The sequence below is a fragment of the Bos indicus genome, chromosome 22 (genome assembly GCF_029378745.1).
Source record: "Bos indicus isolate NIAB-ARS_2022 breed Sahiwal x Tharparkar chromosome 22, NIAB-ARS_B.indTharparkar_mat_pri_1.0, whole genome shotgun sequence".
In the NCBI taxonomy this organism is placed as follows: Eukaryota; Metazoa; Chordata; class Mammalia; order Artiodactyla; family Bovidae; genus Bos; species Bos indicus.
In genome coordinates, this window is record NC_091781.1 from 39,901,265 (window position 1) to 39,926,375 (window position 25,111).

Genomic DNA, 25,111 nt, shown 5'->3' on the forward strand with positions numbered 1-25,111 from the left:
CATGAGAACAGGAGTCTCGTTTGTTCCATGTGCGTGTCATCCCTGGTGCTAGAACAGTGCCTGACAAGTATACATGCAGTATAGTTTGGGGCAGGGTTCAGTAAACTTTTCCTGTAAAGGACCAGGTAGTAAATATTTTAGGGTTTTTGGACCATACGATCTTTGCTATGACAGCCCAACTCTGCTGGTGTAGCGAAATCAGGTTTGCTACAACAGGCTTGAACAACCTGTAAACCAGTGAGTGTGGCTGTTCCAATAAGACTTCATTTGCAAAAACAGACGGCCAGATTTGGCCCATGGGCTGTAGTTTACCACCCATATCTTCCAACATATACTTGACAGCATGAACTCTACACCCGGACTACCTGGGTGTTTCTTCTGAAACGACTGCTTACAAGCAGTGCAGCCTTGTTATTTGGGGCTTCGCAGGTGGCTCAGTGGTAAAGAATCCACCTGCCAGTGTAGTAGCCACAGGAGATGTAGGTTTAATCCCTGTGTCAGGAAGATCCCCTGGAGGAGGAAAAGGCAGCCCGTTCCAGTATTCTTGCTTGAACATACCATGGACAGAGGAGCCTGTCAGGCTACAGTCCATGGGGTCAAAAAGAGTTGGACACAATTGAGTGACGGAGCACACTCATGCAGCATTGCTATTCAGTTATTAATATGAAGAGTTAAGTTCTCTATAGTTCAGTTTCTTCATCTGTGAAAAGGGGGCTAATAATAGAATGTTTTCACTATTTTCAGGTTATATGAGTGAATATATGTGCAACTTTAGGAATGGACCTGCCTTATGTGTCAGTATTCATTATCATTTGCTATGTCAACATTAAATAGAGAAATCATTCTTTAAGAATACAAAACAAATATATGCCTTTAAATACATAGCATCTTCCTTTCTTTAAAAATAGCCAGTGGTAAGCTCGGGATCACCAAATGTGAAATTGCGAACTTTGGATAAGAGATGCAATTTTCTGTTGGTCCCAGCAGCATCCTATTTATTTTGTTCTGGTTGTACGGTATTAGGAAGCACTTAATAATGTTTTTAAATAGTAATGGTGTTAATTATCTCATCGTGTCATCTTAGGAGACTCTTCTAATAAGCAGAGATAGCAAAGGAATTTTAAATCTCAGGTTTATATATATACAAATTTGAGTTAATCCAGCTTCACAAATTAATGAATGTAAATTTGGAATATGATATATTTGTGTATATATATATTTTTTAATATTTTATTTAAAATGTGGGCTTCCCTGGTGGCTCAGAGGTTAAAGTGTCTGCCTCCAATGCAGGAGACCTGGGTTCGATCCCTGGGTTGGGAAGATACCCTGGAGAAGGAAATCGTAACCCACTCCAGTATTCTTTTTTTTTCTTTTTTTTAAATATAAATTTATTTATTTTAATTGGAGGTTAATTACTTTACAATATTGTATTGGTTTTGCCATACATCAACATGAATCCGCCACAGGTATACATGTGTTCCCCATCCTGCACTCCAGTATTCTTGCCTGGAGAATCCCATGGACGGAGAAGCCTGGTAGGCTACAGTCCATGGGGTCGCAAAGAGTCGGACATGACTGAGCTTCAAATCCTAGTTCCTAATCTTGCTAAATTCAAGTGCAGGAGCTTCAAATCCTAGTTCCTAATCTTGTCCTAAAATTTATCTTTATACTTATGAAATGTGAATCAATTATACGTGGACTCTCCAGATGCCTTATAAGTGTGCATGTGTGTGTGCAAGTACACACAGATGCACATGAAATGTGACTCAGTTTCATGTAGATTCTCTGAAGCCCTTCCTGAAATCCTCCTGTGCTGTCTAACTGGTTCTGTTGGAAGCCATGATGTGTGGTGGTGGGTTATAGTTGTGATTTACTCCTGTGTTTCCTGCCCTCCTCCAATCTGTTCTCCACGCAACAGCCTGCGTGATCTTAAAATTGCATCACCTTGTCTCATGCCCTTGATTAATATACGCTTTACTAACCTCACAGTGCAGGAGCTTCAAATCCTAGTTCCTAACCTTGTCCTAAAAAGCCCCCTGTATATGATTTCTGCCTAATCCTTAATTTCAACTTGCGCCTGTCCTCTCACTGTCCGCACTTCAGCTCCCATCACACAAGTGAAGTCCCTGAGGACTCTTCCTGGACCCTCCACACAGGTCCCACTCCTTCCTCCTTTGGTCCTTTACCCTTGTTTGCACTCCCTTGTTCGGAGCCTGTCTCTGGGTCCTGACAGGCTAGATCCTTCTTAGTCTCAGGTCTCATTAAGTGTTACCTGTTCAAAGGTGATCACCCTATATAAAGTAGCACCTACCCATCCACATTTACTGTATCTCACCCCCCTGTTTACTTTCTTTATAGCAGTCATCACCATCTGTCATTATCTTGCTGTTCCTTTGTCATCTTTCTCCCTCTGTGGAATGGCAGCTTTGTGAGACCAGGGACCTGAGCATCTTGTCATTCCCCTCTTCCTGGGACAACTTGTAGGTATTTATAGGATAGATGCCTCCAAGCAGAGCCTGCTACAGTATTTGCACAGCCTGGTAAATAAAGTGCAGGTCAAAATAAAAACGCAGGTCCCCTTGTTTAGAAGTTATAAGGAATTTCATGATGTCTACAGTAGAGCCCTGAACCAAGTGCTGGTCCCTTCTAAAGGTGCATCTCCAAGAATCCAACCCTGTCTCCAGGCAAGTTACTTAATCTCTCTGGACTCATGTTCCTGTTCTGTAAAATGATACAGACAGTAGTACCCCTTCTTGCGGTGCTTTTGAGCCTTAAGTGAGGTCATACGCACACTTACTTGAGGTACCCTGCCTGCAGCCATCTCCTGCACGTATCAGCATTAGAATTATCAGTCTCTCATCCATGTGATGCATAGCCCCCAAAGTACAAATTTTCCAGCATTCCTCTTTTCTGAATAACCTCCCTATCAACTCTTTCAAGTGACTAACCTAACTCTATCACATGGGATGGGGATGTGGGTGTCACTTGCAAATAATATTGACACATTCAAGGTATGGACCGACAGCATATCTCGCTTGCTGAAAAGAATGTGTCAAATGGAGTTAGGCTGTTTTGAAAACTCCTTTGACGATAGGTAAATCATGTCACTCTCTGAGCCCACTGGTGACACTGGAATGATAAATAACGTCTGCCACCCACCTTCCTGACAAGAGTGAAGCAAGAGCATGAATTGGATTAAGAAGACTCCAGTCAAGCGCTTTGATTTTCTTAGAGAGGGCCTGTGCAGGCGCTGCTGCCGGAGTCTGCACACATTGTCAGACACCCTGTTCTCTTGGTCTGTGTGCCTCTGGTTACTGTGTGCCTTGTGTAACAAATCAGTTGCACCTCGAATGGCAACTATTCACAGACTCTCACATTTTGATTTATTTTTGTGGTACAGCCAGTGACTCAAGTTAGTTTAGAAATGCAGAGAGGAAAAGCAGCATGTCTTTTACATTTATATTGTGGTCTCCCTGGTGCTTTGGGACTGTGTGGACTGCGAGATGTGGGCTGACTCCCTGGGAGGGAGCTTTAGTTCGTTTGCTGGGGGGAGCACCCTGCGTACGGAAGATCTGGACACTGATTTTATCAGTGGTTTCTCTTTGCCAGTGGAGGCTAAAATGAAGTGGAAAAATAACATCTGTGAAGCATGTTTTATGTATATGGCACTCTGCCTGGATTTTTACTTGCTCAGAGAGATTACATAGTATAGTGATTAAAAGAATATGCTCTTCTTTGTTAGGTATTCCTCAGTAAAGCTAGAAAAAAGAAAAAAAAAGTATATGCTCTGGACCACAAAAAGTAACTTAAACTTTCCAGTCTCAATTTCCTCATCTGTAAAATGGAGTGGGTTAGATGTTTTTTTCTCTGTCCCTCCAAATCTACTCTCCACCCTTTCTACTCTGATTTCCACTCCAGGAAACTGTCTGCTGTCATCAGCAGGCTGTGGCACCCTATGCTTCCTGTTTGGATTGAGCAGCACAGAGCCCCCACCATAGCTGGGAGGAAGAGGAATGAGGTGAGATTATTCATTTCCTAGGTTCTCTTGCTGTGAACCTGCCTTGGGTTAACTGTGTTCTTAGCCAAATGCCACGGCTACTGTCAAGTTTCTGAGACCATCTCTTTATATCTTACTCTCTTTTTCAGCTTCCGGTAACTCCTCCCTCCCTTTGTCCCTGTAGGCCTAAGGGTGGTGACAACTGAGTTGCTCCTATTCTTAGGTCCTTGCTCCTATTCTTAGGTCCCTGCTTGCTCCTTCATAGTTTTCTACACTCAACTTGCTGTTTTTGTTGTTTAGTTGCTAAATCATGTCTGACTCTTGTGACTCCATGCATTGTACCCCACCAGGCTCCTCTGTCCTAGGGATTTCCCAGGCAAGAATACTGGAGTGGGTTTACATTTTCTTGTCTAACACACAGCCTCAATTCAGTTCAGTTCAGTCGCTCAGCTGTGTCCAACTCTTTGCGACCCCATGGACTGCAGCACGCTGGGCTTCCCTGTCCATCACCAACTCCCGGAGTTTACTCAAACTCATGTCCATTGAGTTGGTGATGCCATCCAACCATCCCATCCTCTGTCGTCCCCTTCTCCTCCTGCCTTCAATCTTTCCCAGTATCAGGGTCTTTTTCAAGGAGTCAGTTCTTCACATCAGGTGGCCAAAGTATTGGAGTTTCAGCTTCAATATCAGTCCTTCCAATGAATATTCAGGACTAATTTCCTTTAGGATGGACTGGTTGGATCTCCTTGCAGTCCAAGGGACTCTCAAGAGTCTTCTCCAACACCTCAGTTCAAAAGCATCAATTCTTCAGCGCTCAGCTTTCTTTATAGTTCAGCTCTCACATCCATACATGACTACTGGAAAAACCAGAGCTTTGACTAGGCAGACCTTCGTCAGCAAAGTAATGTCTGCTTTTTAATATGCTGTCTAGGTTGGTCATAATTTTTCTTCCAAGGAGCAAGCAGCTTTTTAATTTCATGGCTGCAGTCACCATCTGCAGTGATTTTTGGAGCCCCCCAAAATAAACTCTGTCACTGTTTCCATTGTTTCCCCATCTATTTGCCATGAAGTGATGGGACCGGATGCCATGATCTTAGTTTTCTGAATGTTGAGTTTTAAGCCAACTTTTTCACTGTCTTCTTTCACTTTCATCAAGAGGCTCTTTAGTTCTTTGCTTTCTGCCATAAGGGTCGTGTCATCTGCATATCTGAGGTTGTTGATATTTCTCCCAGCAATCTTGATTCCAGCTTGTGCTTCATCCAGTCCAGCATTTCTCATGATGTACTCTGCATATAATTTAAATAAGCAGGGTGACAATATACAGCCTTGATGCACTCCTTTCCCGATTTGGAACCAGTCTATTGTTCCATGTCCAGTTCTAACTGTTGCTTCTTGACATGCATACATATTTCTCAGGAGGCAGGTCAGGTGATCTGGTATTCCCATCTCTTTCAGAATTTTCCACAGTTTGTTGTGATCCACACGGTCAAAGGCTTTGGCATAGTCAATAAAGCAGAAATAGATGTTTTTCTGGAACTCTCTTGCTTTTTCTATGATCCAGCGGATGTGGCTATTCGACCTCTGATTCCTCTCCCTTCTCTAAATCCAGCTTGAACATCTGGATGTTCATGGTTCACGCACTGTTGAAGCCTGGCTTGGAGAATTTTGAGAATTACTCTGCTAGCATGTGAGATGAGTGCAATTGTGCAGTAGTTTGAGCATTCTTTGGCATTGCCTTTCTTTGGGATTGGAATGAAAACTGACCTTTTCCAGTCCTGTGGCCACTGCTGAGTCTTCTAAATGTGCTGGCATATTGAGTGCAGCACTTTCACAGCATCATCTTTCAGAATTTGAAATAGCTCAACTGGAATTCCATCACCTCCACTAGCTTTGTTCGTAGTGATGCTTCCTTAGGCCCACTTGACTTCACATTTCAGAATGTCTGGCTCTAGGTGAGTGATCACACCATCGTGATCACACACAGCCTACACCTTTGTAAATAGTCTCTTTGCAAATAAGCCCTTGTCAAAGTGCTTTAACTTAAGTGTATTGTTTGCTTTCTGTTAGGCTTCTGATTGATACATGGAGATAATCAGAGTAGCTATCTCCTGGGTTAGAATGTATTGATACCTACACGTGCGGCTCTTAAGATAGTATCTAGCACATATTTGAGACTCGTGACCTTTCTTAAGGTCACAAGGTATAGTGAACATCTGATGGCTTCTTCACCAGCCTTTGTTCATCTTTCCCCATCTCACCCATTCCAGGTTTCAACTGGGAACTTTTAGGAGTTTGAGAAAGCTGATTCCATCTCGGGAATCAGCCTATAACTTATACTAGGCCAGTTAGCACATCCCATACTTTCATTGGCCATGCTTGGGTTTAGGAGTAGGCGGGTGGTTTAATCTAGACAAGTGAGTATGGCTTTCTTGACTTGTGTTGGAAATTCTGGGGCACAGATACACTGGGGTGCCATGCATTGGGTGTGGTTGCAGGTGGCTTAGGTGGGAGGAACATTTCATCACTGACCTTGTCTCAAAATGCCTCTGTACTGTAATGATAATAATAGATCCAATTTCATTGGTTTTACTGCTGTTTTAAAATCGTCTACAGCTAATGTGTGGACCGCCCCTGCTCTCTGTCCTCAGTGTACCACTGCACAGTTGCTGTGTGCTCTGGGTGGTGAGATGCAGTCAGGTACAGCTGCAGTGGGAAACTAGTCTGAGAGTGAAACTGCAAAGGGCAGAGAAAAACTTAGCCGCAGAAACAAAGTTGGAGCCCTGCTTAAACCACACTCAAAGTCTTCCCTGCCACTGGACTTACTCAATTGTGCCAGCCAATAATCATCTTATCTCTGTAATTTAAAAAAAAAAACCCAAAAGCATTCTTACAGATAGGCCCTGATTACATTTGGGTTTGAAACCAGGTCTTTTTGGCTCTGGAGCCTGACAATATTTTCATCTGCTCATTTTCCTCCTCATTCGACTTTTATACATCAAACCATGCATCATTTTCCTTCAGATAAAGTTTTTCACGATTTGTTTTCTAAAGTGAGTTTCAGGGTGGAGGTCAGGCCTGTGCTGGGATCTCATTTGCTCCTCTTTACTGACTTTGGCAAGTGCTTCTCCTTCAGAGTCTCTGCGTTTCCATCTGTGAGGGGAGGAGGTTGAACGGGATGTGTCCTCTCGGGTTCTAACATTCTACGAGTATCCACACGTGTGATGAAAACCAACCTCTTGAGTCGGTACAGCCTGTTTGGTCAGAGGCTAATGTGTGTTTGTGCCAATTAATAATAAAAATGAAACAACCTTGCTCATTAGTATAGAATCATGGGCCATTTTTTCCACCTTACATTAATTTTCCCTAATTCAGGCCTCCTGAAATAGTTATGCTCCACATTTGGGCATTTTAGTGCACACTGTCTCGGGTGTTCCTGAATCACCTCACATGTGAAAGTCTCTTCCCTCTGGACAAGTATTAGGCAGCTTGCAGGCAAGGTCCGCTCTAATGGCTTCAGGTGCTGCTGCATCTAATCTCCATCCCAGACCTGTCGCCCCCATGTCCCTTAGGCATCTCCAGGGCAACTTGTCTCTGGCTGAACCTTTTTTTGTGCTTCCGATTCTGTCCTTCCTCTTGTGTTTCTCACCTCAGCAAAAGCACCACCATTTGCCCAGCTGGCCAAACCAGAAAGCAGGGAATCTTTTTTCATGCCCACTCAGTCTTGTTGATTTAGTCTCCTTAACATCTCTTTAAGTCTTGTATTAGTTGCTGTCACCCCACTCCAGTACTCTTGCCTGGAAAATCCCATGGATGGAGGAGCCTGGAAGGCTGCAGTCCATGGGGTCGCTGAGGGTCGAACACGACTGAGTAACTTCACTTTCACTTTTCACTTTCATGCATTGGAGAAGGAAATGGCAACCCACTCCAGTGTTCTTGCCTGGAGAATCCCAGGGATGGGGAAGCCTGGTGAGCTGCCATCTATGGGATCACACAGAGTCGAACACGACTGAAGTGACTTAGCAATAGCAGCAATAGCAATTAGCTGCTGTAACAGATTACCGCAGACTCAGTGGTCCAGCCAACAGAACTTTATTCTCTCACATTTCAGGAATTTAGAAGTCCAAAGTCAAGGTGTCAGCAAGCTTGGTTCCTTGTGGGAGCTCTGAGGTAGTATTGCTTCATGCTTCTCACCTAGTTTCTGGTGGTTGAGGAGATGCTGAAGGTGGAATGGCCATCTTGTGACCACAAGGGTCAATTATGTCCTAAGGATGCTGTGCTGAGTGACAGAAGGGCCCTGAGTCCCTTGTGGCACCATTATGCTTCTCTGTCAGTCCTAAACTGCCTAACCTGGGAGTCATTGTACTAGGGGGAAAAAAATCGAAACTTTTAAAGTTGGCCAAAGGATATGAAACTTCAGATATGCAGGATAGTAAGTTCTGGGGATCTTATGTACAACAGAGTGATTATAGTCGATAATAATATATTTATTGTTTGTTTGAAATTTACCAGCAGTGTATATCTTAATTGCTCTCACCAAAAAGAAAAAACAAAAACCAGGGTGACTGTGTAAGGTGTTGAATATGTTATTTAACTTGATTTTAGTAAACATTTCATATAATATATGTATGTCAAAACATCACATTGTATACCTTAAATATGAATTATTTGTCAGTTATACCTCAATAAAGCTAGAGAAAGTAAACAAATAGAAAAATATAGTTTTTTGTTTAAGACACACTTTGGGTGACTGTTATTCACATCAAATACAGTTCATTACTGATTTTATACAGCTGTCTACCCAGCACACCTCCAGCTTCATCTCCTATTGTTCCCAACCTGGAATCCTGATTTGGGGCCATGCTACTGTACCATAAATGCTCCATGTTCTGCTGTTCACCACCGGGCCTTTGGAGGAGATGCTCCCTCAACCCTGCAGTGAGGGTTCAATCTCAACACTTCTCTTCTGAGTTAGGCCACTTTCTAGTTATCTTTCAGATTTAAATGCCACTTTCTTATTGGGGCTTTCTGCCCCTTGTAGACTAGGTTTCATATTGTTATCACTCCATAGGTGTCTCCACCCTAGTTCTTTATTGCAACAGGTTGTAACAATCTGTTTATTTGTCTATTCCCTGAGTTTCTAAGGGAAAAGGATCAGGCATTTCTTCTTATGCCGAGCACCTTGCACAATGTCAGCCACATTATTGTTAAACATGTGAGTGTAGGATGGATGAGTCATGTGTAAAACACAGTACCAAACACATAGGAGGTATTAAAGAAATCCTATTCAATTAGATGTACATGGGCCACATTTCATCCCTCATAATGCATATGACTATGAAAACCATACATCAGTTCTTAGTATGAGGCTTCAAAGCAGATTAGTCATTTGTTATTTAGCAAACATTTATCAACTGACTGTTAAACATTCTTTCAATGGCTGGGTCCTTACCTAATTCATATTTGTATCTAGTAGTTGAAAAGCACACGGTAAGACTTGTTTCCTCTAGTAAGTGGGTGAAAGTACAAATCAGTGCTGTGAGTTTTCAGAAGAGGGAGAGGATTGAGAAAGGAATCACAGGAGAAGTGACAGTGGAGCTGGATGAATATGGATGGTCGGGGCTGGGACTCCAGCAGCAGCACCAGCAGAGGCAGAGGCATGAAGAGGGAAGGGCAAAGAGAGTGGTGTCTAGTCTTGTTTAATAGAGTTAAAGGTGAGAGACAGAGCTGAAAATGTGAGATGGGTCAAACCCTAGAAATCTTAGAGTAACAAGCCGTCTGCTGCTCTGACAGTCCTGTCACCTGTAGCAAAGGTTACTGCTTGCCTCCCCTTGCTTTTAGTAACAGAATCTTGATGTTTATCTGGACACATTTCACTGCCTCCTTTACAGCTATCCGTGTCCACATGAGTAAGTTCTGGCCAATAAGAAGTAAACAGAAAAGTCATGTGGGACTCTAGGAGGTCTGTTGAAATGGATGAGTATACTCTTCCTTGCCCTTTCCTCCATCCTGTTGTAAGATGTACACGCAAAAACCAAACAGCCATGTTGGACTGGGAGAGTGGGGCTGCTGTCTAGGCATCTCCTCAGGGATGAATGTGAGGAGACTGGACCTGCCTGACGTCACTGAGCTGCTAGACCAGTCCTCAGATGACCTCGTCCCATGTGAGAATCCTAGGTAACTGAGAAGCAAGCTCATTTTCCTGTGCTACTTGAGAGCTTTCTGTTTTACATAGCTGAACCTAATCCAGTTGATACATCACCCAACTTCAGTGTTAAAGAGTATTTGGAAACCAGGATGAATTTTTCCATAGAGTTAATTGTTACTCTTGGACATACTCCCTATGCCTGGCTGTCTTCCCTTTCCAAAGCTATGATGACATGCTCATTTTCTTGAGGGTCCTTTCTTCCTAGGACTGGCTGTGGAATGGGACTGAGGGTCCTGAGGCCTCCTCTCCCTTTTGTTGCCTCTGAAAATAAGTACATTGTCCCTTTCTGTTGTAAGGATGTTTATAGATAATTACTCTGGGTAAATCAACCAGGAAATAACAAACAGGTCAGTTATAAATGGTCTTATACCATTTTCATAGCTTCAATTCCTTTTTATAGTCCTTGTTACATTGGAAAGTGAAAGTGAAGTTGCTCAGTCGTGTCCAACTCTTTACGACTCCATGACTGTACACCAGGCTCCTCCATCCATGGAATTTTCCAGGCAAGGATACTGGAGTGGGTTGCCATTTCCTTCTCCCAGGCATCTTCCCAACCCAGGGACCAAACCCTGATCTCCCACACTGCAGGCAGGCTCTTTATCATCTGAGCCACCAGGGAAGCCCATGCTTGGGGAAGCCCACCAGGCTCCTCTATCCATGGGATTCTGTAGGCAAGAATACTGGAGTGGATTGCCATTCCCTTCTCCAGCAGATCTTCCTGACTCAGGGATTGAACCTGGGCCTTGTCTCCTACACTGTAGGCAGATTCTTTCCTGTCGAAGTTATCAGGAAAAGTGTTAGTTATTTTTTGCTGCATGACAAATTATACTGAAACCTATCTGTTTGAAACAATGTTTCATATTTCACAATCTCTGTGGGTCTGGAATACATGCATTAGTTGGATGCTTCTGACCCACAGAAACTGAAATATGAAACATTTATTCTTAGAAGTTGTCTACTAGAGGGAAATTCACTTGTCTTCCTGCTCCATTCTTTAATTCCTGAAGGTAGTGTCTCTAGACATTCACCTCCTGAGAAGGTTTCTTTTATGAGTTGGTGAACCCAGTGGTATATTCATTCATTTAACAAATACCCATTGAACACAAATGTTCCAGGGGATAGACTGGTCAGTATAATAGATGTGCTCACTATTCGAAATCTCAGAGAGATGCCGTGGGGAAAACTGTGGGTGGGAACTTGTTACATCCCCCCACTTGATATGAGCAAGTTGAGGTAACCACACAGTTAGTCTCTCTGCCTCCAGCTTTAGTTGTCCTCCTCCTCTAGCCTGTCAGTAAGGGTCCCCTGGATTCAAGTGAATGATTATGAACTTCTCCTCCAGCCAGGACATCTTCCACCAGGACTGTACTGAATAGGGCTGGTAGGGAGGAAACCTCCTGGAACAGGCTTGAATTCATTCCCATCTTCATCACTTGCATTATAATAAATGCTGTTGTTCATTCTATTTCTCCAAACCTCATTTTATTATCAATGGAATGGAGTCAAAAGTAGTGTCTACTCCTGGTTCATTGTGAGGACTGCATGAGAAAATATATGGAAAGTACTTGGCAAAGAGCCTGGCACATGGTAGGCTCTCAGTGGATATTAGTGATTCTGAATCATTATTTTGTTATTAATTTTACTACTACTATCCATTTGGAAGTAGGAATCAGCATAGGAAAAGAATGCTTCCCCAGATAATCCAGTCCATCGCACCATGTTTGAGCTACCTCAAATCCTCTTGCCGTAAGCAGGGCTGGGTATAAATAAATTAACTAATGAAGAAAAGAGGTTATGTATTTTGACTTGGTATAACTGTAATCCTTTTTGCAATTGGAAAATAATCCTTTAGTAAATAGAGAAGATAGAACACATTCAGACTAACAGCGTTTAGTTAAAATGGTCAAATATTTAGCATGCCTGATACCAACGAAAGTCATCCAACCTTTAGAGCTCTCAGTGTATGCTGTCCCCTACTAGCATGCATTCCAGCTTCTAAACGCACACCCAGCCGTTTCAGCGCTTCCTGCTTTAAATTATTCTGAGTTTTTTTACACACGCGCACACGCCAGGAATAATAAATGGCAGTTTTAGGAACACATCGTATAAATGCCAATTTCCAGATGGATTTGTTTTGCTGCAAACTTAGTTAACACTTGATTCATGAAATAGCGGGTGGAGAGAAGGTGTAGAGTGAGTACTTAGACCCAAATAAGGTGCGACCTGCCAAGGGAAGGGTGGCCAAAAAGAGCTGAGAAAACTGAAGCAAGTACTCAAACTATTTTCAAAAGATAACTCATCAAAACACTACAGAGAGAAAGTGAAAGGCAAAAAGCAAACAAGCTGGTGGGTAAATGTTAACCCTTTTTAACATTAAAGCTGTAACATAAAGCTGTGAATTGGTTCTGTCTGAGACTGCCTGTTTTGTTTCTGAACGGCTGAACATGTGCAGTAAAATTAAAACCTTAAGTCTATTATATAGCTTCCTCTCTTTCCCTTTCCTTGTATCTATTTTTCTTCTTTTTAAAAAAGGAGCAACTCTTGGAAAAGGCACCACTCAAGAACTCAGGAAGGCATTGGAGGGAATCCTTACCTAGTAGACTTTTTCTATATTGAGATAGGCTCAAATTTAAACCCTGAAATTGTGATTGTGCAGTTGCTCTCTCCAGTTACTTGTAGGCTGATTTTCCCTGAGATACGCAGTAAGAAATGTTGAAATAATGAATAGATGATGCCTGGGAGTCAGCCTTTTGGACCTTGTGCTAATGCCAACTCTGCCTCCAACTGGACATATGATGTTGGAATCATGACGGTAGCTCTGAGCTTCATTTTCTTCATTTGTAAAGCACATGCTTCATTGGGTTTCTGTAATGACTACAGCATTCATTCATTCATTTTGCAAGTACTTATTGAGCATCTACTGTGTGCCAGCCCTGATCTCTACATTGGACTTGACAATGTGTGTGCACACTCAATCACACAGTCATGTCCAACTCTTTGTGACACCATGGTCTGTAGCCTGCCAGGCTCTGCTATCCATGGGATTTCCCAGGCAAGAATACTGGAGTGGGTTGCCATTTCCTCCTCCAGGGGATCTTCCTGACCCAGGGATTGAATCCTAGTCTCCTGTGTCTCCTGTATTGCAGGCAGATTCTTTACCACTTGAGCTGGATAACCTAAATAAAGTCCCTGCTCTCAATGGAGCTTATAGTCAAGTGGAGAAGACAATCAACACAAAAAGAAATGTCTGTTTTTTTAGGCTAAATAGCTATCAGCAGAATTAATTGCTCTCATGTATTTAATTTGACTAAGTCACTGTTCATAATGTATGCACTTGTCCATCCTCCCCTACCCCCAGCTAATGACAACACCTTATACCTATATCCCCACCAACCCTTAGCATTGTCCAACTTTGTGATTTTTCTGGGCTCATGGATTTAATTTGATTTTTCTGAATTTAGTAATAATTTTGAACATCTTTTTGTATCTTAGTAGTACTTTCTCTGGAGAAGGCAATGGTACCCCACTCCAGTACTCTTGCCTGGAAAATCCCATGGACGGAGGAGCCTGGTAGGCTGCCATCTATGGGGTCTCACAGAGTCAGACACGACTGAAGTGACGCAGCAGCAGCAGCAGCAGTACTTTCTCTTATGTAAATTGCCTATTCATATCCTTTACCCATTTTCCTATGGGAATTGACATTGTGTGCATGCTCAGTCATTCATTCGTGTCCAACTCTTTGCAACCCCATGAACTGTAGCCTGTCAGGCGCCTCTGTCCATGGGATTATCCCTTCAGGAACATTGGAGTGGGTGGCCATTTCCTCCTCCAGGGGATCTTCACAATGCAGGTATTGAGCCTAATAGGAGTTATTGAATTGAGAGAATTCCTTACGTATTGGAGACCTGAACTATCTAACACGGTAACTATAATAATTTTACATTTGAATTTATGTTTTGTAGGTGAAGTCCACGGGGACAGCGGGGTGCACACACAAGCAGAGGAGATAGGTGCAGTATACAGTCCTCAGTTTCTTGCGATGCATTTGCATATAATGTCAGACGATGCCACATGAACACAGAATTCTGATGGACCAGAGACGTGTGGGAGTTCAGTGAGACTCAAAGCCATTACAAGGTGAGTGGTTTACATCTATGACTAAGTAGAGGCTAAGGCCACATTTTTCATTCAAACAGAATTAACTTCTGACAGAGAAAGAAGGCTGTGGCATTCTAAGAGACCTAAGTGACCAAGGAACCCTAACATATCCTTTCTTATTCTTGTTACTTCTCTGTATCAGCCAACCACTTATACTGAAAATTACAGAAAAAGAAAGGGAAAGATGAGCAATCCATAGTTGTTTTTCTTAGCAGTCCTTCCTTAGTCATCCGTAAGTCATGGTAGAGAGTATTGGTATTAATAGAATATGTGAACATCAAGAAGTAAAATATAAAACAGTTGAGTTAGTTTTGTGCAGCTCTTCCATTGTTCATATAAGAATAAAATACATATGCATGAATGAGCTACAAAATATAAATTGTATAATTTCAATGATTTTTGCACAAATGCGCTTATATTTGCACTTAAAACTACACTGTACAATATAAAGGTAAATGGTACAATTCATGTTAATAATTTAAATTTTAAATTTCTTTATATAAAGTAGCACTAAAAAGCAACTAAAGACACTATGACAAAGCAAAAGAGAAGCCAAAGAAGGAAGAAAGAGTTTTATATTTTAATATTGTTGGGAGGGAGGAAAACTTTTCCTCTTCCCTGTTAGCTTCAGTGCTTGGAGGCCTGCAAATTAAACTGACAAAAGACAGGTTAACCTAGCAAGAGGAAAGACAGATCTTTATTCACATACATATACAACAGTGCACAGAAAACTATGATGAAGAAATGGCTAGAATTTGGGATGTATATACCATCTTTACAAGGAAAAGGGTTAGGATTTCAAGGGACAGTAAATGGTAGGCCGGAGAAATATGTGGAGGGGGGAAATTAATAGAAGGTAAGCTTTGTTTTTGTAAAGCCTACTTATACAGTTTTTTACCCCAGTGCCATCTTTCTCACCTGGTGACAGGAGGTGAGAAGACCAAAGAAGAACAAAGAGTTCTGGTTGCTCGTACCCAGTTCTACAGGATTACGTTATCATATACTGCTGTTGCTGACCAACAATGCCCCTTGAGAGGAATTTAGGATGAAAAACAGGATGAGGTGCTCTGTGTTTTGGAAGACCAGCCCCTTACAAAGTTAGATGTGTATCTCAGGAAGTATTTTAATGAACCCAGATTTGTGCATCTTGCCGTATGTACAAAAGCACTAAAATTACTAACTTGAGAAGTCTGTTTTTTGTAACTGGCCATAATCTTTTATAGAGAAAAATGCTTGACTGCATGTTTTCACTAGCCCAGAATCATAGGTAAGCTGGTTGCTCCCCTGCCTCTTTGGAGCAGAGCGACTGGGGGACTGTTTCCCAGGTGATAGCTGTCAGTAGGGCCCGTGCAGAAAAGTTAAACTCACAGCTCTGACGATGTGCATTTTTCCTTAAAGTCGACAGGAGTCACTGTTTGCCCCGATATAGGACATGTCCCTTGGAGGGGGGTTTTTGGCAGTTGAGTTCTTTTGCAAGCCTCTGTTTTAGACAGAAAATGAGAGCACAAATAAAACCTCTTCCTGAATCTGTTGATTCTCAGATGTTTTCAGCTCAAAGTTATATTTATGCTACAGTGGTATATTCTGAGTCTTTTCAAATAACTTGCATTTTCCCCCTGCTTTTTGGAAAGGGAAGGGATTTCACATTTCATTTTGCCCAGAACCCTGCAGCCTATGTAGCTGGCTATGGAAGTGGGGCTGGGGGAGACTAGTCCAGAATTCTACCCAGTAAGCCTGTCTCTGCCTGATGCCCAAGAGGCATCTTAATGGAATCCTAGTCTCTACAGATCTAAACCGGTAAAGTGACTGGAATTTCCCTGGCTGGCTGGCTGGATTTCTTTTGCTTTTTGCCTGTGTGTAAGAGCAAGGACCGTAACTTCTAAAAGGAGCCAATTTTTCCACTGGGCTATATAGATTGTACAACTCTAGGAGTATATACATGGACTCAACATAGATGGTGCCCTCTAACGGTTGTGGCGTGGGGTCCCTGCCTACTTACGGCTATAGTAAGGCTACAAAACAGGAGTGGTTGGAAATTTGGTGAGAGAAATCAACTTTGGACATTTTGCCTTCAGTTCTGTCTCTCCTTCATTGACCAGCTCCAACATGACATCCTTCAGTTCCACCAGATTCCCAGTTCCATTTCAGCTTGTCACTGGCAAAGGTCTTGAACGATTTCCAGGAAATTAAAATAGAATCTGGGAAATCAAATTAAGTCTAACCTTTTTTTCTTTCTTTTCCTTTGTGCTTAATCTAGTTTCACTTAACTCACAGGGTGCCTGCACCCAGCACTTCAGACCAGAGTTCCTAATGCAAAATGGCTGCGCCTGACACTTAAACTCGGTATGCTAGGTGCAGAAACGCTGTGCACAACACTTTAAGATGGCAGTGGCCGACCAGGCGCAGACGTGCCACACCTGGCATTTGGATCTGGAGCCATGAGCAGCAGCACAAGAACTCCGTTCTCCAAGAACCCTATAAAGCAGCCCTGCCAACGGCCGTTTGGAAAAAAACATGTACTCTTGAGCTCAAGCTTGCACTTCTCCATTTGATCATCAAAGAATAAAACTTTGCTTTGCTTCTGAATGGAACTTGGACTCGTTTTATTGGCTCGAATGACACCAGGCAGGAGGACCCTGGGACCTGACTCAAAAGGATCAACTTTTGGCAACCCAGATGGCTTTTTCATCTGTACCAATCCACATAGCTCTGGACTCATTGGAGCTCAGGGCTCCAGTCCGTGGATGGTATAGGCTTTGAAGGTTCGCCTGGGAATGACTGCCTCTGGTCTTTGAGTACACTCTGACAGGTTAGAACAGCAACAGTCTTTAGCCAAATTCAGAACAACTCTGCCCAGCAACCTGATACCCGGGTGTGGTTCTCATACAGCATAGCCCCCAGAGTCATCTGGACTGCACTCCCTTGAGTGCAGATCATACTGTGGCATCGTTGGGGATCAGAGATTGAAACTCAGGCATGTCTCCCTGCTGCCTCTGGCTGGCCTTCCAGTGATAGAAGATACCTAGGGATGATGGGACGTGTGGATGTGAGGGAGCCATGGCAGTCTTGCTTCTGCCTCACCAGTAGTGCTGTCCTCTGTTCAAGACACTAGTTGCCATGTCAGGGCTGTTGCCCACCTTGCAGACCTCCAGGAGCCAACAATAGCATTCTCCATGGTCACTTTCAGTTTGGTAAAGGAAAGTGGCCAGACCTGTGAGCTAGGAGACAAGACTGGGAAAATCCCAGCTAATTAGGACCCCCTGACAAAACAAAACAAGGACACTGACTTTGAGTTGGAAGAAAAGGCACCAGGGACGCTTGAATGCAGAATGTTCCCAAGGTAGGTTTGCCTATGACTTGACCTCAGGTTGGTTTCTCTGAAGTGAGCTGGGGAGCCCTGTGAGCTGGTTGCAAGACCAGGAACCCCATCATCCAGGAACACTGTGAGCTGCTGGCAAGAACAGGAAACACCCACCGTCTGACCTCTTCTCCCTGTCTGGGATGATCCTTTCTTTATCAACTAAAGTTCCCCAGGTACATCTCCCATTATCAACACAGAATACCAGCTGCCCCAGTGATCTGGTGAGTGTTGCATGGGAACTCCTTGTACTTTTAGCTCTCATCGCAGGGAAGTCCATGAACTCCTCCTTTTTGGCTAAAAGGAGGAAAGAGAAGACCACCACTTCTGACATGTGTGCCACCCACTAACAGACCAAGGTGATGGCTAAGCTGCTCTGGCCAAGAGGCAGTCCTGTCTCACCTCCTGTGGGACATTCTGCCTATCTCAAGCACATGCCATTATACATTCAAGAAAGACCCCAGTTACATCAGAGTTCATGACATTTGGATGCTTCCTATATTGGTCTTTCAAGGAATCCATTAACAGTTTGGTGCTGGTTCCAAATTTCCCAAACCTGAATTCTTATTTGGGCCAAATCTTAAGACATTTGCTTCCCCCGCCCTCAATCAGTAGTTGGAAACATTCAAAAATAGAAGATCTAAGGTATGGGAAACCAAATGTCTACAATACAAAAGGATAGCCCCTTGGGGTGTATCCTGCAGAATTACAGTATTGGTAAGTGAGCTCCCCAGCTCACTTCAGAGAAACCAATAGAGAAACCAGTATTACATCAACCCCAAAACATTTTATCTTCCTATGTTTTAACTGCTTGGCCCCAGTATGGGGCTTGGAGATGGGGAAAGTTGGTCCATCAATGGGTCTCTAATAAACACCGGTTTTCAGTTGGACCTGCCATGCCAAAGACAAAAAATGGGATGAAATTCCCTATGTTTGTCTTTTTTTAAGGCCTTAGAACAGTGGCCTTCTCAGACATCCCTGGTAACCCAGTGATTAGGACTCCACACTTCCAATGCAAGGAAGGGCTGTGAGTTCAATCCTTGCCTAGAGAACTAAAATCCCACATGCTGTGCAGCACACACACACACACACACACACACACACACACACACACACAAATTCCAAAGGGATGTGGGCTCTCCTCCACTGCAATAATACCAGTGCTTGACCCTCCCCCTGAGAACCTTGATATCTTCATTAATCCTTCTTCTACTCTTCCCTCCCTACCCTCTTCCTTCCTGTGTCCCAACCTGGGCCCTAGGCCCCAGGGATTCCCTCCATACAAGTCTCCTCTGCCATAGCCAGTTAATCAACTACACAAAGCGGGACTGATTACTAACCAGGGTCCAACAACCCACCAGGGAAAGTACAAAGGACCTACCTCCTTTTGAGGCAGGTTCCCAGTGGAGAAGGAGGGCTTATCTAGGTACATATCCCACTTACCACTTCTGATCTGTATAACTGGAGAAGTACATACATGAATCAATAAAAAACAGTACCTTCTCCATCAAGAGGCTTTGCTGGGCACTGCCCCTATTAGGGCCTTATCAGACCATGGTAATCAGCCTGTAATACCGTTATTCTCCCTGTAAGGAAACCCAGTGGGGAATACTGGATGGTACTGAAAGCCACCGAGGGCACACATCCCATCTACACCCTCCAGGCTGCTCTGCTGTCCACAGGGGCCTGGTAGTCTGTGTTACATTTTAAAATGCCTTTGTGGGCTTCCTTGGTGGTCCAGTGATTAAGAATCTACCTGCCAATTCAGGGGACACGGATTCAATCGCTCGTCCGGTAAAATCTCACATGCTGTGGATCAACTAAGCCCATGTGCCACAACTACAGAACCTGTGCTCCAGAGCCTACGTACCACAGCTACTGAAGCCCAAATGCCTACAGCCTGTGCCACACAAGAGAAGCCATCGCAATGAGAAGCCCACAATTTGAGAAAGCCCTCTTGCAGTCATGAAGACCCAGCATAGCCTAAAATAAGTAAAAAAAAAAAAAAAAAAAAAAACCTTAAAAAAAAAAAAAGACATCGTCTTCTGTATTCCATTAGCCCAGAGTGACAAGACATTCTGGCTTTTGAATGGCAGGAGTCAGACACACAGGAAAACAACAGTACTGCTGGAGAGTCCCTTCTGAAGTGCTCAAAAATTCCTGCACCATCTTTGGGGAAGCTTAAGCAAAAGACCTAAGAGATCAGTAGGTGGATGACATTCTGAACTCCTGTGTGGCAGGCCCATTACCCAAGCCCAAGAGAAGGAACAGCCGTTGCAATGGAACAACTCAGGCGTATCCTCCAGGTAGAAGAAACCATGAAAGCTCTCATGGAATACGGTCCTCAGGTGCTCTGGCACCCACCAGCCTGGCCCCACATGACTCCCAGCCTGAGACCTAAAAGCCTGACAAACCATCAGCCGGCAAGGCCCGTTCACTCCTGAATGGAATGGGCTCCACTTGTGATCCCATCACCCATTCTGTCCTGAAGCTGCTGGGGTTCACTCCATGGAGACATAGCACTTGAGTGAAGAGACAACCCCCGCCCTTGCCCCCCGAACCCCCACAACCAAGCACCAAACTCCAGAGAGAGAACCTTGGGCAACAACGGACACTCTTGACTAACTGCTTCTGGGAACCTCTCTCTAATCTGAAGCTTCTCTTCTGGAAAACAAGAGAGATGTGACCAGGAGATAAAGGGCCTGGCAATGAATATAGCATCAGAGTGCTCTGCAGACATGCTATAGATCTAGATACCAGAGTCTTTAGGAAAAATTTGACTGCAGGAAGCAGCTACAGGAGACCACTCCCCTTGAGAGCCCCTCAAGAATGAGGAGCAGGACGAAAGCCAGATGAGGGATTTGTCACTGGCAAAGCCCATTAACAATTTCCAGAGAATAAAAGTAGAATCTGGGTAATAAAATCTGACATTTTTTTCTCTTTCTTTTCCTTTGTGCTTAGTCTAGTTTCACTAGCTCATAGGGGGCCACATGCAGAGGCCTTGGCCAGCACTTAAGACCAGAGCTCCTGGCGCTTAATGGCTGTGCCGACCCCTCAGCTGAGGGCTGTGTGCAGAAGCCGCGGGACGCTCAATTCAAGATGGTGGCAGTGGGCTGTGTGCAGAGACGCTGCGGCCGGCACTGTGACTGGGACCCACAAGCAGCACAGTAGTGCCTGCCTGTGTCCTCCTCTACGCCCGAGCCACAAGAAGTTTGCCTGTCCCTGGGAACAAGAACTCTATAAAGCAGCCCTACCCAGGCCTTTCTGGACTGCGTGTGCTCTAGAGCCAGAGCTCACCCCTCTTCATTCTTTGATCTAAGACTGGAACTTACCTTTTCTTCTGAACTGAACCTGGGTCTCGTTCTATTGGCTCAAGCAACTCCACTAGGGAAGACCCTTGTTGAAACACACTGACGTTTTCTCCCTCTTGTAAATTCCTCTGTGTTGTATTTCTGTCCCTATAACTCTGATTTTTTTTTTCTCTTTTAGTTATCACCAGGCCAAGGTGTGAAGCCTTGTACCAAGACCACAGAAGTGGAGCCCAGAACCTGTCACCTCTGAAGCTAACTGAGTCCCTTTGTAACTGTTGCCAAAAGCCCCTGATCATCCCTAATAAGCTTCCTGACTCCAAATTAGGCAAAGGTGCCCACTCCAGTGAACATGCTGTAGCCCCCTAACCAATCACCTAATGCCACGCTTCCGGGAGGAATTTTCTTTGTCTTGAGGCTATAAAAATTGGCTATTGACTCACGAAAACAGTCGACTCTCCCTGGTCTGTGAGGAGGTTGGCCCACTGTGCTCGCAGTGCCCACCTTATCTCTACTCTTAATAAACGCACTCCCTTCTGAAATGCTATGTGTCTGGAAATTCTTTTCGAACCTGTGTTTGGACTGCATCAACAAAAATATTTTTTTCTTTAAAAAATGGAGCACAGTGTACATAATATTTGGTTAGCTACTTTTATATTTTTATGTTATTTATTTTTTTTGGTTAGCTATTTTTAAACTTAATATTTCATCAACAGTTTTCCAGTCCTTAAATATTTTTTCCTACACTAATATAATCGCTGCAAACTAGTCCATCGTTAATAATAGGTACTTTTTTTAAAAAAAGTATCAATCCTGGGACTTCCTTGCCAGTCCAGTTATTAATAAGATTCTGTGCTTCCACTACAGGAGGCAAGGGTTCAATCCCTGGCTGGGGAACTAAGATCCCGCATGCCAAGCAGTGCAGCCTAAAGTAAAGGTAATAGGGAATGATTTAAAAAGTATGACTCTTAACTACTCTCTGCTGAGTAGTTTTTCACTACAATAATGGCTTCCGTGAAATCCCCGTAGGCAACTTTATTCACACATCTGTGACTATTTTCTGAATGTCTCCCTGTTTAATCTTGTACACATACAGATCATTTCTCTTATTAGCCAAGTTTTGAACTTCTTGAGATCAGCATTCAGGTCAGTCCATCTCTGTTTTCCTCAGAGTGCTTTAAAATGAAGAGGCTTAAAAACGAAATAGTTTATTGGTATGCATTCTTCCTTAAACAGAATAAAAAGATAGCAAGATAGGAAAAGAGGTCAAGTTCACCAATTTACGGCTGACTTTAAAACTGGGTATACCTCAGTCTTCTGCCACGTGGGCTCTGTGGAGTCCCACCCCCATCCCACCCTTGTCTTTTCATTTTTGGAGCAAAAACAGCTGGCCGCATTTTAAATTGATTCACACAATTTATTTCACCAGCCTCTAGGTCTCAAACTGTTTCTGGATCTGCATCAGTGTCTCCGCTGGTAGTCAGTGGGGGCTGTACCTATGCATGGGGGAATGTAATCTACCCTTGAGTCATTATGTTCAAATGATTCCCCATGTTGAATTGTTTAGTGTGAAATAGGATTGTTTGCATTCCATTTACTCTTTACTGTGTTAATTAGGGTGACCTCCAGCTTGAATTCACCAACTGTTGGATTTTATTATATTTTTCCAGGAATTCCTCCTGTGATAAGGTTAACTTAAAATATTGCATTTCCTGGAAGATGACATAAAATTCATTCTCCTTTAGAAAAAGTAAGCCCAGGTCTTCACTGAAGAACTATGAACCAAATTCTAGGAACAATGGAGTTGTGTTCTTGCGGACTCTTTCCTCCAGTGCTGCATGTAAATATATGGCATAAAGCAGCCCTGCCTACAGTCTAGGGTTCTAGGGCCTGTCTCCAGGGGAAATCAGGACTTTATTTAATGAAACTTTACTTTTTAGTATTATTTCTCTTGAGTCCTGAAGTTAATGTGTGAATCTGCCTTTCTATATTCTTCCTATAAAGTGAAACCAAAACACAACAGTGGGTGAAATATTTGTGAACCGTATTGCATGGCTTGATAAATGCACCTGATCTTTATATTTCTGCCTGTGGATTCAGCTTCATCTGGCCCCTCCTTAGGATTCAAGACAACTATAGGATGAAATTATAAGGCCTTGGGATGAAGTAATTATAAGGACTCTTCCCTGCCCCCTAGCGTCTCAACCCTCCCTAGTTTCTATGGGGTGAGATAGCTTCTACTTCTATTATTTGTGTATGCTGCAAGTCATGTGGGATCATGTGGGATCGTAGTCCCCCCTTAGTGGGTGTAAGGGGATCGAATTTACAACCCCTGCATTGGAAGCGTGGAGTCTTAATCACTGGACCATCAGGGAAGTCCCCTACTTTCTAATTGACGTCTGTAGCTACCATCGGGTCTTTGTTGTTGAATTTACTGTTTAATGCTTAACTTGATCTCCTAATCTTGGATATCCTCTGTCAACTTTACTCTCAATTTAACTTTAAATCTCTCTTTACTTGTCTGTAAGTGTGAGTTTCTCCCATCCTCTATCCCTCACCCATCACAGAGAATCATGATTTCGGTGGTAACCCTCACAAATTCTGAAGTCCTCTACACACACAAACACTGCCATGTCTTGTGTGATGTTTCCCTTCCTCCCTTTGTTTGGAATGCTCCTCCCCACGTCTCCTAATACTGTTTTTTCTTCATGTTTTTGGACTCAGCCTAAGTATCATTCCTTGGAGAGGCTTTTCTAGACCACCTAGTGTGATGATGTACATATATCCAACTGATCAGAAGAGACTCCAGTATTAACATATTGTTTTCTTGTACTGAGGCTAACCAGGGGAATCTAACTCTTTTTTTTTTTTTTCTGATTTCATTTTTTATTTTATTTTTACAATATTGTATTGGTTTTGCCTTACATTGACATGAATCTGCCATGGGTGTACATGTGTTCCCCATCCTGAACCCACCCCCCCCCCCCACCTCCCTTCCCATCCCATCCCTCTGTATCATCCCAGTGCACCAGCCCCGAGCATCCTGTATCATGCATCAAAACTGGACTGGTGATTCGTTTCATATATGATAATATACATGTTTCAATGCCATTCTCCCAAATCATCCCACCCTCGTCCTCCCCCACAGAGTCCAAAAGACTGTTCTATACATCTGTGTCTCTTTTGCTGTCACACATACAGAGTTATCGTTACCACCTTCTTAAATTCCGTATATATGTGTTAGTATACTGTACTGGTGTTTTTTTCTTTCTGGCTTACTTCATTCTGTATCCAACTCTTAACTGACCCATTATTTGATCAGGCAATAATGATAAAATGTAAATAAATATTTGTGCATTTGCTCCTTCTGTGTATATTCCCTGATGGAATGCAGTTTCCATGAGAGCCAGAATTTTTCTGTCTTTGTCACTGTCAGGGAGGAAAAACTTTTACTCTACCCTCTTAAATTCAGTGGTTGAGGGCCTGTGAATTAAACTGACAGAGATTAGCACTAGAAAAGACAGATTTTTATTCATTTATAGATGTGGGAATTAACAGAAAAAATGTGACTCAACAAACAGCCAAAGATAGGGGCTTATATATTTACTGAATAATGGGAAAGGGAGGGGAGACAAAAGATTTAATGGGAAGAACAAATGAGTTTTCTTCAGGAAAGACGGATGGGCTTTTAGGAGAACAAAACGGGAGATAGAAAATTTGTGATTATGTTTGTTAATGCAGGTGCAAGTACTCACCTCCCACTTCTTTCTAGTTAGTAAAAGCCACCCCAAGAGAAGATTTGTGGTAATTCTGCTCTAAGTTCCCTTCTTCAGAGTGAAGCTGCCCCAAAGGGTATTTATGACAGCCTCATTTCCAGGAGTGTCTGCCTTTAATCAGGTAAGTGAAGCTCCAAAACAGGTTGCTTTCTGGGGACTTGCCTGGTGGACTGTCTAGTGGCTAAGACACCACCCTCAAGATCTGGGTCTTATCCCTGGTCAGGGAACTGGATCCTACATGCTGCAACCAAGAGTGCATCCCACAACTAAAGATCCCGCATGCCACAACTAAGACCGGGCACAGCTAAG

General features: G+C 43.2%; 1 long non-coding RNA gene and 1 other non-coding gene across 2 annotated transcripts in view; both read left to right on the forward strand.

The window, feature by feature from the left end:
* LOC139178701 (uncharacterized) overlaps window positions 1–21,539 on the forward strand; it is an 88,208-nt gene extending 66,669 nt beyond the window's left edge. Inside the window, exons 2-3 of the long non-coding RNA XR_011563187.1 lie at window positions 14,165–14,339; window positions 21,208–21,539. This is a non-coding gene — a long non-coding RNA (uncharacterized lncRNA). The remainder of the gene's footprint in view (window positions 1–14,164; window positions 14,340–21,207) is intronic.
* On the forward strand, window positions 1,249–1,320 carry TRNAW-CCA (transfer RNA tryptophan (anticodon CCA)). The gene has a single exon. It is a non-coding gene; the product is annotated as a tRNA-Trp (tRNA).
* Window positions 21,540–25,111: the final 3,572 nt, after the last annotated feature.